Source organism: Eulemur rufifrons, chromosome 30, assembly GCF_041146395.1.
Source record: "Eulemur rufifrons isolate Redbay chromosome 30, OSU_ERuf_1, whole genome shotgun sequence".
In the NCBI taxonomy this organism is placed as follows: Eukaryota; Metazoa; Chordata; class Mammalia; order Primates; family Lemuridae; genus Eulemur; species Eulemur rufifrons.
Window position 1 is genome coordinate 35,580,710 of NC_091012.1, and position 16,363 is coordinate 35,597,072.

Below are 16,363 nucleotides of genomic sequence, written 5' to 3' on the forward strand. Positions count from 1 at the left end.
TCTCACCTCAGGCTGCTTCTCTCTATACAAAGTGGATGAATGAGTATATTGCATGAAGTTCTACTCACTGGAAAGGTTACCCCTCAGTGTTGTCTTTCAGGGCCATCTCTGTGTGCAGCTTTAATGCAGCAGCAATCCATTTTCAGTTTGTACCTACAAAATGCGCCAAACCAAGTTCAAACTTCTCCCTCTCCATTAGCTTCTCATAAGGTATCCTCTCCCCCACCATACGTATGTGGTAGCCATAGATGTGAGCTTCAGGAAAGGCACCAGTGTAATACTGGTTGGTAACATGCAGGTCTAGGTCATCAGCTTATGCAGCCCAGATTAAGATGGATATAACATTGGGCCTCCCCAACATTATGACTTGCTGGGTTTGACAGAACCCAACTTATGATAGGCAGTTCTATCTGGTTGGTCACTTTATGTCCAATGGCCAGATATTCTGTCTCTATGAGGACCATGTAGTATACAAGAGGCCATTTTCCAAATAATGCACAGTTTTCCATTGCAAGTGTCATGATTTTCTTATTGAGACACGCCATAAACTCCACATTCTACACCACAGATACCTCTAGTATCATTGAGTCTGTCTAGAGGTATGAGTATCATACCTCTAGTACCATATGGTAAATGGGCCAGGGCTGTATTTTCAGGATTGTAATATGCTGCCTCCAGAACTCAAAGATGCCTACTAAACACTCCACTTCTTTCTTTGTGGTAGGTGAGGCAAGATGCAGCAGTTTACTGTCTACTTTAAAGAGGATGTCCCTACATGACACAGACCATTAAACTACTAGAAAATTTACAGATGTAACAGACCTCTGAATCTTCATAGGCTTCCACATTCTAGAGTGAAAGTATGTATCTTACCAAGGTATTCAATGTACTTGTCACTTCTCATTCGTCCTTTCTGTTTAACAAAATGTCATTGATAGATGGGATGAATGTGATGTTCTACAGGACATCCAAAGGGTCTGGGTTTCTTCCAACTATATTATGACAGAGGATGAGGGGATTAACAATTCTTAGCAAGAGTTTAAATTTGTACTATTGTATGTCCCATATAAATGTAAATTGTTTTTGAACTTCTTTTCTGGTAGGATGGATAAGAACACATTCAATGGCCACATATCACATATTAATACATGAAGTTATGTTAATATACTCTAGTAAAGATATCATATCTAGATCAGCAGTTGTGATTGGGACTACTAATTGATTGAGTTTACCATAGTACACTGCAATCCTCTGGTATGCAGTTGTTTTTGTAGGGGCCAGACTGATTAATTAATGAGAATATGATGAGGGCTCCCATTCCTGCATCTTTTAGATTTTTAAGGATGGCAAGTAATCTTTGCCATTTTCCCAGGATGCAATTTTACTTTTGATTTATTTTCTTAACAGGGGCTAAGGGAGGGAGGGAGTAATTCAGAAGCTTGCACTTTGCCTTCCCACTATGATAGCTGTTATAACCACAGACCAAAGACCAAACGTTGGAATTCTTTCAAGTACCAAGTACATCCGTTCTAATTAAACATTTGTGGACTAGGGGAATGACCACAGGGTGAATCCATGGATATAGTGGACCTACTGTGAGCTAAACCTGGGCCAGGACTCCATTTATTATCTGGCCCACATACATTCCCACTCTAACAGAGGAGTCATAATGACACTTCTGGTATCTGGGTATCAATGTCAATTGATCTTAACAAATCTCAAAATACTTAGGTATTTCCTTCTCCCCAATGTGTAGTTACTTAAGTACGTGATCTTAAGTCCCTTCAGGGAAGGACTATAGGAAACATTATAAGCTTTTCTGCTTGCCTTTGTGTTGGATATAAAAACAAGCTCAGGGATGAAAACTGGGCAAGAGATCACAAATTTTTATTCGGAAGGCTGCCCTTTCTGATCATCTACATTTGATTTTTTTGGTTGTGCCAATTAGGCAAAAATCTTGTTGGATTCTCATCTATCTTGCTTCTACAATACTATGTTCTATTAACCATCTCCATAGTTCTCTGCAGGTCAGGACCCTTTGGCTGCTACACTGACCTTGCTGTTCATTACAATAATTGCACACATTTTGCTCCTGATAGTAAATCACTGACATCTGGCCTCTATTATTTCCAGATCCTATCATCACCTTTGCCATCAAGTAGCACAGTTTTATTATAGCATTTCCCACTGTCTGCCATGGTCTGCATAGGATAGCCAATAAGCTTCTCAGTAATGGTGGTGCCCTTCTCACCAACACATTCTTTATTGTTTTGGTAAAGGGAATGTCTTCTGAGCCTTCCTGCAGAAAATATTTGGCTGGTGAGTTTTCCAGCATTTCAGTGTGTTCCCTTACACCTGGCATGACCAATTCTGGAAACTTCTGATTCCTTCCTCCACCATGCAATTTCTAGCATTTTTACTTCACTTTATGTGGCTGCTCATTTTTTTCTCAAGCTTCCAAGAGCCACTCTAGAAGTATGTTAGCAATATCTCCCAGAGTCCTTGACTGAGTAAGTCCTATATCATGGGAGAGTAACCACGTATTAATAAACTCTCATTTATCTAACTTTATATTTTGTTCCTTTCAATCCAGCACACTCAGGATCCAATCCCATGTATACTGCCCTGGCAGCTGTTAATCATGTTAACTGTATTCTGCAGCTCCTTTGGTACACAGTCCCTTTCCTCTCTTAAGAGGCCCAGCATTTCCCCAACTGGGTAATGTTGTAACTTGATTTTAATTATGAGTTTTATGGCAAGGAGGGAAAGAGAGGATAGATTCTAAGACGGGATATATATATTTTCTTGCAAGGCACAAATATCTGTAACATATACCAACTATAATAGAGCACTAGACTTTAACAGAGAGGGACAGCCCACTTTTGCAGGCCTAGAGATTTCAGGGGAATCTCAGAAATTAAGATTTTAGAATCCGTTGACACAGATGCTCCTATCCCATGCCTCAGGTCCCATTTCTTCCCAATCAGTGCCCTGACATTGGCATAGCTGACTTACAAGGGTTGAGAATTCAACCTTCTCTGAAGCTCTGAGATCTTTATAATTAACTCTTGGGCCTGATCATCAGCTTTTTCTGTCTTCCAGCTAAAAGAAACGAGAGTCTCTTTATATGCTGCCAAAGATATTTGGCATTCACACTCCATCTTATATCATTACCTGACCTCTAACTTAGTCTTTCATTATCTCTGTCCAAAGCATCCATGGTATCTAGCAAAAGCCATCCAATATTCCCTCGTCCTTATAATTACTACTTCATTTAAACACTCAAACACACAAGATATTGCTCCTGCCAATGTATTTTCTTCTTCTGGTATCTCATCCCAGTTCACCACTGATAAAAGTCTAAACAATTTCACTGCTACAGAATGCCAAAATCTATTAGTATTCCACCTACCACCACTAAAATGGTTCTCATTCCAAGCTGGCTGGTGGGTAATCTACCTCAAAAATCCCATTTTAGTGTTTTCTTCCTAGGCCCACTCCTAGAACTCAGTCTTAAGTCAGATTCCTTGGGAAATACACTCTGAAATGTATGAGAGAGTTGGGGTGGGGAGTCTTCTCAGAAATTAGACTTCTAAAAGAATTAGGGAAGCAGGATTGAACACAGGGAAATTTTGAACTACCATGCAGTTGCAGCAGAGGCTTCAGCCAATCCCATAGGGGGTTCTGGACTTGGAATAGCCCTACAAAGGTGTCCTGAACTGATACAAGGAAGCCAGGCCCCATAGTCCTACATCAACCAGTCACTAGATGTGGACTGCTCTACAGAAAGAAAGCATAACTCTAGGTGAGGTGGTTCTTTTCTGGTGAGGCCAGATCCTGGAGAGGGACTCAACTATGTGGCATTAGCAGCCAACACAGTTCAGAGGATGAGTGCTTCGATATTGAATGGGGAATTTGGGTGACACATCATAACATCCACTACAATCCTCCTCCCTTTTGGGGTAATGGTGGTGGTGATATGGAATTAAGACAAAGAAGTAGTAAATACAATGCTTAATTGGAGAGGATCTTTCCAGAATAAATGATTTCCTGTTATGTCATGTCATGTCTCTCCTTAGAACTTGGCAGGCGTAGAGAAGTGAGTTTGGTCTCAGATGAGGTAGAAAAGAGGGCATTGGGGGAAAGTTGCAGGATTCTCCTTAGGGAACTTATCACTCCTTAGAGACCATTTAATTCGTGGTAGATGGAATACTAACAGCTTCTGGCATGCTGTGACAGTGGAATTGTTAACATATTTATCAGTGCTAAACCTCGACTACAGTTTATCTTCTGGCTTTTCCTGGTATACTTCACCAATACAGAAGGAAATTCTCACCTTGAAATAAAAGTATATCCATACGCATTATTCAGATCATTTATTAATCTAATTTTCTTTTTTGCATCAATTCTATGTGTAACAGTCCTTCCTACATCATTCAATAATACTGATTGCATACCTACTATATGACATAAACTGTTCTAGGTACTAGAAGTACAGTAATTAACAAGGTAGACACAATCTCTACCTTTATGGAATGCACATTCTAGAAGAGGGTTGGGGAGAAAATAAATAAGGAATAACTAAACAAGAAAATTTCAAATAGTTACAAGTGATGTAATGATAATAAAATAGTAATGGGATAAAAAGTAATTTACTTTTATTATGTGTAGAGTGGAGAGGAAAGTTACCACAGATAGGGCAGGCAGGGTCAGCTTTTCTGAGGAAGCGTTTCTTAAGCTGAGACCCATGTGATGAGAAGGATCAGGTCATCTGAGACCTGGAGGCAGAAGTTCATGTGAGCTGAGATCAGAGTGAAGTGAGGAAACAAGACATGAGAAGGTCTAAGGGCAGTGAGCTTCAGACAGATAGATAGAAAGAATAACCAGTACAAAGGACATGAGGTATGACTGAGCTTGACATGTTTGAGGATCAAAAAGGAGACCAGCATGGCTGGAGTTCAGTGAACATAGGGGAAATCATACAAGATGGGATTGGAGACTAGGCATGGGACAGATTATATAGGGCCCTGAAGGCCACAGTCAATAATTTATATCTAAGGACAATGACAAGACAATAGCAAATTTTGAGCAGAGAAGTAACATAATCTACCTTATGTTTTAAAAGAATAAGTCTGGCAGCTGTATAAAATAGACTCTACAGGTTCAAGAATAGAACCAGTAACACCAGTCAGGAAATTACTGCAGTAATTCAGAAGAGATGATGGTCCTTGGACCAGGAAGATAAGAAGGTAGCCAGAGAGATAGTGAGAAATTGTCAGATTCTGGGTATATTTCCAAGGTAGAGCCAAGAGGATTTGCTGATAAATTAGATGTAGGATGTGAGAGGAAGATAGGACTTGTATTAGCAACCTTATAACTAGGTTCAAAGTGTCAAGTAATGATTTGGACAATAGTGGGTTGGAGTAAGAGATTACTGAGGGCCAAATCAGGATGATTTCACAGTCCTCAAAATGAAATGTGTGTGTGTGTGTGTGTGTGTGTGTGTGCGCGCGCGCACGCGCTAGAGAGAGAGAGAGAGAGAGAGAGAGTTTGCACTCTGAATGAGAGTACAGAGATACAGGGAGCAATTTCTCTTATTGAAGATGATCCTACTGACAATTTGCTTCTATGATTGGCCAAAGACAATGTTTTCTGTTTTGATGGACTGAAGTGAGGAGGTCTTCATTTTGTCAAACTGCTCCTAGATCTGATGCTCCAAAACAAACTAACTCACCCACCTCTCCCATTGTCACACCCACTTGATGACTTCCAAAGTAGCAATGATTGTTATAGAGCCTCAAGCTGTGCTTAAGGGGGAGCCTGGTAGCTGGGGTATCTGCATGCACTGTGCAGATGTTGGAGAACAGAAAGAGCAAACCCAACTGCAGCTGTTGCTAGAAAGCCTGTGCATAAGAGGTCCTTTTGCACTTCACAGGCAGGAGGGTACTCTGCAAGCAAAGCTGTCCTGCAGGTGCCAGGCTGAAGCACAATTGATTTCCTTTGTGGAACTAGCCACAGAGAAGTCCTTCATGTGTGCTCTCAGACTCAGTGGCAGTTTCAAGTTGATGTGAAGTGCTGACACATAGCATAGAAGTGTTACTGTTGGAACATTTTGGAATTTCAAAGCATCACCTGATGAGAGAGGGTGTAGAAAGCAGGCACTACCCAACCTGCCAGAGAAAACAGGGGTTAAAGAAGGGAAGCAGTTTTTCACAAAGCAGAAAAGAGAGTTACACATTTTTTTATCATACTGTATTGAAATTTTCCTCTTCAAGTCCTCTATATTCCAGCAACTGATCTGTCTTCTTCATCTTTAGCAGAGTGACTACCACATAGTAGCTGCTCACAAAATAATGTGCATGAATGAAAAATTGAACCTAAATCAACCTCAGAATCTCTGACAACTGAGTTGTTGATACTTGTTCTCAAAAAACATGAAACTCCAGTTCCAATTCCTGTCCTTGTGTTTGGTACCCTGGACACAATCAGGCCATGTCTATGTAGTACTACTAATTGGTGCTGTGAAACTGGTTGGTAAATGGAAAGAAGAAACCAGTCAACTGTCTCAAATGATTGGTTTCAGTGGCATTTTTTGTACTCAATTGCCAAGTCTTTGTTTCTGAATTGACAAACAAATAAACAAAAACAAAATAAATCAAAAAGTACACTGATGTCTGCTAGATGCACTTACATTTGTGTCCTTAGCTGTAGCCATCAGCATGAAACCTGGGAGACTGAACAGTGGGATAATATGTTGTGTCTACAACCACTCCTTTTAGACACCTCAGGGGTGGAGGTGGAGACAGCCGGATCTGTTGTTTGATGTCATGAATTGAAAATTCCCCCTGATTGACTCAATTTTTCACTACTTATATAATCAGGGCTCTTGTATAATCAGCGTCCACTCTCTCCCTAAGGAATCAGGCTCTTTGTCACCTCTCAAATGCCCCTTTTTAAAGATTACAAATATTAGACACCTTTAAGTCATCCCTGTTTGGAGATTTTTCCATCTAAACCTCTCCAGCCATTCTCTGCACCTCCCCCTAGCTTGGCAGCTGTGTGTCCCCCAAAGACTTTCTAATCAGGGGTGAAATCTATGTACAATTTTTGAGTAAATGGCTGTCATGAGTGACATGTATTCTTATAGGTAAAAATACATAGTTACATTCATATTTCAAAAGAATATACATTTAAAACTCACACTCAAAAAAGTAAATGATAAAAAATAAAAACATGGATCTGTCTGTATCAGCAAGTGATGTTTTTCTGGTCTGTCCTGATTTAATAGATTATGGTTTCCACAGGCTTTTCCAAGCGCCAATTGTATAAGCTAAATGATGACACCAAATGGAACTGCCTAACAAACAAAGGCACATGAACATGAGAAGGAGGAATAAGACAATGCTGATGTCATGAATGCTGCCTCAACTGGGGGCACTATAGACAAGGCAGAATCTTCATATTACAAAAGCCAGAGCTAACACAAAGGAAAATAGGAGAAAATACACAAAGAGGATCTGAGCTTAGACCTATAGAAAAAGAAATTTAAATTACAGCTGAATTTATCATTTCTAATCTTTCATGTACAGAAGGAAATTATTTGTGTCTCTCTCCTGTTTGGTGTGTAATCTTCAGTAACAAACATGTTGTTTTAAACATTATTTTTCTAAACAAATAAAAGCATAATAGCTTCATGTCTAATGGACTGTTTCCATGAGTTAAAAGTATGATAACTGAGCCCTGAGGTAGCAAAACCCTAAGTAAACTACTCTTTCTTTTCCAATGAGTGAGAAAAAAATGATTTTATACCAACAACTTCCACTTATTATTATAATACAGTTCTGTCCATCACCAGCAGCTTGACATTATAAAGAGCAAAAACATTTAATGAACTCGCTTTCATTAAACAATGCATTTCATCTAACGCTAGAGGAGAGAAAACTAAGACTCACAGTTTGAACAGTCCTAGAACAACCTTAACAGCAGCTTGTTAACAATCAAACTGAGGAGTATTATACTATTTCAGCAGTTGGGAAGCAATTTATTTTATTTATTCTCACGACTGCATTTTTTGGAACTATAATATATTCCACCCATCACAAAGCTTTATCTCAGCTAGAAAACATGAATTCTTAGTTTGATTACCAAAATTCCAGTTCTTTGCTAAATTCTAAGGGCCTTTAAAAAAATTGAAAAGCTCATGGGTGACACTTATCCTTATAGGTAAAATACATAGTTACATTCATATTCTCAAAGAGTATATATATAAAACTTACATTCTTAAAAAATAAATGACAAAAAATAAAATAAAACTCACACCTTGTCAAGAAAAAAGGGCAGTATTGAAAATAAGAACTTTTCTCCATTGGTTTGGTTTCAACTTGCATGTCAGGTTTCATGCTTTATTGTCTATCAAAAAGTGTACTCTTGTGCTGCATATCCAAAAAGAGAATGACACCACTGCAAGATATTTGAATTGTTTTTGTTTGTTTACCACTGGCTATCATTGTATCAGAATGCTTCTGAGGTTCCTGGAAGTTGTAGCTCTCATTTCTAGTTAACTAATATGTACAAAAATGCTTGAATTGGAATTTACAATAAGGGGCACATTCAGAAATTCTCACAAGAAATGGAATAAAAGCATGAAGGAAAGGTCACCAAATGATCTATTTTCAACTGTTTAAACACAGTATTTTTGGTTCCATTCATTTTTGGTGGTATATCCATGACAATGTAGGGTGATTAAAAAATAATTGAACATTTTCACAAGTGTTTACTCAGTAACTAGGCACTATATGAAATTGTAGAATGTACCAAATTGTAGAATTACCACTACAACTATCTAACCATGGAGAAATACAAGTTTTTGTTACATTTTCATATATAACTTGGTTACTGAATAATAAATAAGAGTTTTCTATTGTGTTTGATTATAATTATTTGTTGTGGAAAGTTTGCATATATGCCCTTCAATCAAAATATAGGCTGCAAAGTAGGAAACATCATTTTAAGTTCTCATGAAAACTGTCCCACATCACCCATTAACAGATATGTATTATGTTTACTTTAGGTTCCTAGTCTCCTTCCATATTTTTAAAATAAATTTTAATATCACTAAGATCAGCTCCTGTGCTATGACAAGAAAGTCATGAATACATAGATGCACTTTAAACCCAGAAGCCAAATATTTGATATTTAAAGTCAGCATATAGATAGATTAGATAGATAAATAGATAGATGATTGATAGATAGATAAAATACAGTACTGGGGAATGGATACACAGACCAGATTGGATCCAGGTTATCAAAAAGACTCTGCAAAAGACTCTGACTGAGTCTATACAAGCTTACCAAATTGCCCATTTTGACTAAATTGACCAGTCAATTTAATAAAACAGCCACTTAACTCCCTCCCACCTCAATTTGACCAAAACCACCTGTTCAGGAACTTGTGGGCAGACTTATTTTTCTGCTCTTTCCAAACACCAATTTCTTTCACTGCTCTACTCACCTGTCTCCTCCAAGCAACCCTTTACTGGTTCAATTGTTTTCTAAATTGTGATTGGAGTTAGGGAATAACTATTTGTTCCCCAGGACACACATTTTCCTGGGATTGAGTGAGTTACAGTAATCAACTGAGCTGATGGCTGCCCTGGGCAGAACCATTTGAAGGCCCCTGAGGAGCAGGTTAAACTCCTGAGTGCTCCAAGAATTCTGCTTCAATCGAAAAATCCATGAATTGCTGGTTTGGCATTCAGTCCACCATTTTATAGCCTGAACTCTGCTTCTGAACTAGTGATCTGAAATACTCATTCAGCTACAATTTCTCTTGGGGCTAGCCAAGAAACTGAGTGGGTCGGGCCAACTCACAATTCTTCAAGACACAACCACCTAATGGAAAGACACTGTCCGTTTACTGTTTAGGCTAGATGCTTTGATTTTGAAATGTGTGATGAGAAAGTAAATGCAATTGTGCATTTTTAATTGAGATGTGCTCATTTCCATTTTAATCCTTACTACAGTTCTCTACAAGAGACAATTAATCCAAGAAAACCCCCAAGAGAACATGCAAGAGTCTAGAAGACTCATTTGCTTTTTTTCCTGGGCATGAGATACCCAGCATCTTCCACAAGATGGCAGGCAGTTTTCATTTTACTGTTGGTGATCAACAGGAAATTGCTCCACTCTCAAATGACAGCAACCCCAGGTAGCTAGGGTGACATTTGCTTTACATTATGATACACACTAATTAATCATTAGTGATCCCAGAAGTAAGTCTGCTAAAAATTCTTTGCTATGGCTTTTCACAGCAGGGGCTTTCAATGTTGATACTATTACATGCACATATGTTCAGCTAGTATATATTATAGCCATGGCTTTAAGCTTTCAGGGTATTTTAATTAATAATGCCTAGATTAATATTCACCTCTTATTTGGAAGGGGAAATGGTAAAGCTAGTAAAATAAATACAGAAAAAGAAAGCAATAAACAAGACTTTGAAAAGCTAAAGTTAATTTTGCTGAGTTTGGCGTGAGGACCTTTGTCTTCCGGCATTTGTTGACATCTGCAACTTTTTCCCAGGCCCACCTCAAAATTTCTGGGGCAAAAATTTTTTAAAGAGCTTGGCTGGCACCACCAATGCACACTTAGCTTGTATGCTTTGGTCTTGAAACAGATCACCACATGGAGGATTTACTCTATCCCACCAACTAACAGGAAATGTCCACATTGTCTTCCACCATGGATTTGATTCCATAGCAAGAATCCTCATTATTATAAGCAACTCCACCAGGCCTCAGCTACAGTCCAAGTCACAGATAATGAGCACAGATATTCTTCTTATCTAAGAAGAACCTTCCATAAAGGTTCACCAATCACCTGAGCAGCCACAGCCAGCCCAGTTTCTACACCACCTGAAGATAGACAAGGACAAAAGTAATCTGCCTGGGTGCACCCCACCAGTGCTGGAAACTTTCAAGCAGTTTAAGTTCACACCTTAGTTCCAATTATAACTGGTTAGTTCTCCACTCAGTTTAGCTACACCCACCCCTAAGCCTATATCTCTTGAAAAGTTTATTTTACCCCTTCACTAAAATTTAGCTTTCCTCTGATAATGACACTTCCTTCACAACCACTGTAGCAGTGCTTCTTAAACTTTAATGTGTATATGAGTCACCTGGGGATCTTGACAAAATGCAGATTCTGATTCAGTGGGCCGGGGTTAGGATGTGAGATTCTGCATTTCTAACAAGATCCCATGTGATCCTGCATGCTGCTGGTCCACAAGCCACACTCAAATTATCAAAGCTCTAAAGTTCCTTCATTTATCCACACTCCACATATCCTGGGGTGAAGAAGACTAGTAGGAGTTTCCAGACTTTCGGTTGTATCATCTAGACTGCTTTTCATCAATAGCCCCTCTTTTGAAGTCCTCGTAATCTGACTGATAAACTCTCTTCGCATCATCTTCAGATCTCCCTTCCAGGCATTCCATTGCATTCTCTGAACATTCTGGAACCCAGATTACCATCTTCTTTCCACTGAATCCCCTCTTATCTTCCTGAATCTTCCTGAACAACTTCAACCTTCATGTGGATAACTCATTCTTTACACTGGCCTTGATACCCTTTATTCCAATGACCTTCATCTCTATTTCACTTTAGCAATCATCTCAGTGGCTGCACCATGACCTAACTTATTATCACCTGAAGTTGTTCTTACCCTAAAATCTTAAACCTAAAAATGTCCTTGTCTTACTTCACCCTACAACAGGAAACTTCCAGCTCTGATCTTCCTCAGTCCCATTAAGCATACTCTCCCACCCCCATTGTACTTTCCACTCCTTGGATACCTTTCTATTTTTGTGTCCTAACATCACATGCATTCACTTCCACTTCTACACATCCTGAAGACCATGGTCAATCACTCCTACTCTGATCTCAATAATAATCTATTTTCCCTAATGTCATCTTCTTCAGAGACTACTGTGCTAAACTCAATCCTCGATGCACCCATACTTACCATTTTACTCACCCTGTCTATAAAGATCCTAGAGAACACACACAATTCATCCTGTTGAGTGATCCTATGGGGGAAAGGGGTTTGCTGAAAGATCAACTCACTACAAGGCAGATTAATAAGAGACAGGGATTTATTTACCATGTGCATGGGGAGAATCACAGAGTGATAACACAATATACCAGTGGGGTCCAGAAATTTATATAGCCTCATTTTAGAGAGGAGGGGTGAAATGAGAAATATAGGTAATTCTGTTTAGGGGCAATAAAATACTACTAGGGAGGATGAATAGATACTTGGGACAGTGAATGGATATGGGGAAACAGATTGACTTATAAATGATTCTCTTTGCAAATTAAATTAACCTGAGAGACAGGTTTAATATTTAGGATGATTTTGGCCAGGTCTGGTTTCATTCTTAATCTTCTTTCCTGTAATATATTGAGATAACAAGGAGGGGAAGGGAAGTTGATTGTTCTTTTGATGGGTCTGGTTTTTTATGAAGAAAGAGGGAAAGCCTGTTCTAAGGCCTGTTGTTCTCTAAGGGCCTTTAATTCAAAATACTCTTTATACCAAGGAGTCATATTTTGGGGTGAAATTTCTTGAGCTACTTCAACCCCATTACATACCCATATATCCAACCTTTTGGGGCCTGTAACACTGCTGCCCAATCCTCTCATTGATTTCCTCACAAGTGCTTTTCTGACCCTTTCAGTGCTTCTCAAACTGTCAAATTATAAAACATAAACATCTTCAGTTCCCATTCCTTTCCACCATAAAGTCTTCTCATATATTTTTCACTCAATCTGTTTTCCTTGTCTCTTTTTATGTCTTTCTTTTTCCTTCCAAAGTTAATCTCAACAATTTATAAGCCTTAGGATACAAATCCCTCTTATGCTCTTGATTCTACTTTGGTACATTAATTTTTCATTCTTTTAAATTATCACAATTTTCTTTCCCATTTGGGTCCTTCCTCTTAGCCAGAACATACTCTCATGTCTTCCATAACCTTTTCTTGCTCACTCAAGGTACAATCCCAACCCTATTCTTTATTTTATAAACCTTAAAAAGAGTTGCTTTCATTCATTGTCACTACTTTTTTATCATCCATTCCTTTATTAATTCCCTACAAGTGTGTATCATAATATTAATATAAAGTAAATGTCACACTTAGGAGCTGGCTTCTGTCTCTGTCACTCCACTGACAGTCTCTTAGTTTCCAATCTCAGTGGCCTCATCCCTGCCCTTGTGGTTTTTGACCCTTTGGTAGCACTTGATATTGATGTTCACTATCTGATAGAAACATTTTCCTCGCATTATCCTGGTTTTCTCAGTCTTCCTATTTCACTTTTTATCTCTTCTAATGATTAACCACTATTATTTCTCCATCAGACTCTTAATGTCAATGTCCCAAAGGGTTTGCTCTTAGCACTCTGTTTCTCACTCTGCACTTTACACTTGTACCCCTCTATTCCTGGCCTATCATATCCATTATCTTGATCTCAAGTTTTTTCAAGGCACTTATGTTCTAACTTATAATTTACTTATTTATTATGTTTATTGATGTCTACCTTCTCCCCGTCTCACCCCTGCTAGAATGTCAGCTCCATGAAAGCAAGGAATTTTGTCTGTTCATTGATATACACCAAGACTGGAACATAGTAAGTGCTCAATAAATTTTGTTGACTAAATGAACTCTCACCTATGAAATAATCACTGCCATATCTAGATCTCCAAACATAACCCCTCTCTTCAATACACACCTCCTTATGGTTATCTTACCAATACTTCAAATTTAACAAGGCCCAAACCAAATTCATTACCTCCTCTTGCACCAAAGTTGTTCTTCCTGCAGTGGTTCCTATTTCATATCATAGCACTGCAAGCCTAGAAAGTTTGAAGTCATTTTGATTCCTTTATCTTTTCTCACCATACAGAGCCAATCAGTCATCAAGCTCTGTAGATTCTAACCTCTCCAACAGCTCTGATGTCCATGCCCTCTCTATTTTAATTCTCAAAATCACAGCCACAGGCCCATTTCTGTTTTTGCCTGTAATCTTAAAATTACCTCCTAATAATATTACTCTACTGCCACCAGTTGCTCACTATCATCTATCATACATAATCTTGCCTGGCTTATTGTCCTGAAAAAATAAATCTCATAACATCACCTCTCTCTTAAAAAGTTTACAAAGGCTGCCCATTTTCTGTACATTTAAGTCTGAACTCCTTGGCCTGTCCTTAAAGCTCCTCTATCATCTGCCACCTTCAAATCTCTTTTTCAGCTTCATCGCCCATGATATTTTTCTGCTGTCCCTATGTTCTAGATATTTCTAATCTGAATGCTCATGTGCCCAATGAACATAGAAGATTCTAAGAGAACACAGATGAAAAGAATGGTGACTTGTTTAAATAAAATATGACAAGACTCACTATATAAATGGAGTGACTTAAAACTAACTTTTGATGAGGAATTGAGATCTGAAAAAGACTCAAGACAAAACTTTGATAAAAGGGTCTACTATGCCCAGGGGCCTAACTGGGATTCTCAACAAGCTTTCCAGGAGATTCACATGCATATTCAAGATTGAGAACAACTGACTTAGAAAATAATATCCACATTTTCAATTTTTGAAGGGAGTGAGAGGAAATATCTGTGTCTTAGTAACCCTAGGTAGATGGAAAAGACACTGGATTAGGAATCAGAAAAGTTGGTTTCATTTCTTCGTTTTGTTCCTTACTTGTCTATGTGCTTGGGCAAGTCACTTACCACCATATACAAATACAGGGGTTAGTGGAGATGACCTCTTAGGATACTTGCCACCATAGGAGTTACTATTTCCAACAGGTCATGTGTCATCACCTCACATCCTGGAATTTCCTGCCATCACATTGAATTTCATGCCATCACCCTAATCAAGAACTATGAGTTAGGAACTATGATTGAGAGAGGCCTTTCTTGTCTACTTTACCTAAAAGAGCAAGCTTTTGGCCCATGTTTGTTATTCTCCTTGCCTAATTTATTTATTTATTTTTTGCATTGTTAAGTGCAGTGTTATTGCACTTAACACTGACTTACTATGCATTTCACTTCATTATCTTACTTATTATCTACATTCCTCCACCAGACAGTGAGCTCCATGACAGCAAGGGTCATGTCTGTTCTGTTTTGTTCACTGCTATATCATCTAGACCTCTAACAATGCCTAGCATGTAATAAGGCATAGCTTCATAGCTGTCCTTATTCCTCTGGTTCTCACTCCTGTGCCTTTTCATCCCCGCCCTTCAACCTCTCTCTGTCTCTGTCTCTCCCCCACTCTCTTGGCTTTCTCTACAGTTCTCTCTCTCCTTCCCATTGTCCTGTACTCTAACCTCTTCATATCCTTTAGAGCTGTGGCAAGCAAGATGGGATAAGGTGAACAGGTTGGTAATAGAGGATAACTCACGGAAATTTTCAGCTTTTTGGTTTGTCCAGATGAATCTCAGAATAAGGAAAATTCTCTCCTTAGGACTTCAGGAGAGAAGTTCTTCCAGACCTGAGAAGACCTTTGGCAGAGTTGTCATTATGTACTAAGATACTTTGACCTCTGAACTTAAGTTTATGGAATAATGCTGATGACCTCTGTAAAGAGAGCACCACTAATCCACTTATGTAATAAAATAACAACCAAACACACAACAACAACAAAACATTTAATTCAAACAAAATAGCATACAATGGCTCCAAGACATGAATTTCATTGAATTTGGGCCTGAAGTTACACAGGCTACATTTTGCCTTCCTGCAAGAGGGGCTCATCCACAGAGTCACCTGGAGGCAAGATTATGGAGTAAATCATATTTGTCTCTGGCTCCAACTTACAGGTATTTTTTTCCCATTCTCTTTTATCTCATAGTTGCTCACTCAAATATTCTATCTTCTAGCCCTCCACTCAGATGGCATTAACCAAACTGGCCTCATAGAAACCCTTCAGAGGCCAAGCTTCTAACCCAGCTCAGTAGACCAAGGAACCTGGGTTGCTATGCCAATAGGAATGGTAAAACATATTTTTTGTCAACTGGGGCCTTCTACAAAGAAAATAAATGTTTCCTCCTTTGCTATTGAGCTTGTTGGTGATGCTAAGGATCGAGATTCTGAGCCTGGGAATGGAGAAAGGAATATTTTAGGGTACCTATTTTCCACATCCCTCTAGTACAGCCATGGAAGCAGCTGCTAACTCTGACGTGAATTGAGATGGAAACATCTCTAAAAATCTTAGAATCAAATTTAGTACACAGTGATTGTGATGCCATCAGCCAGAAAGAGACCTTTCTGGGATTCAGCAAACTTGTGTGAGCCAGTAGA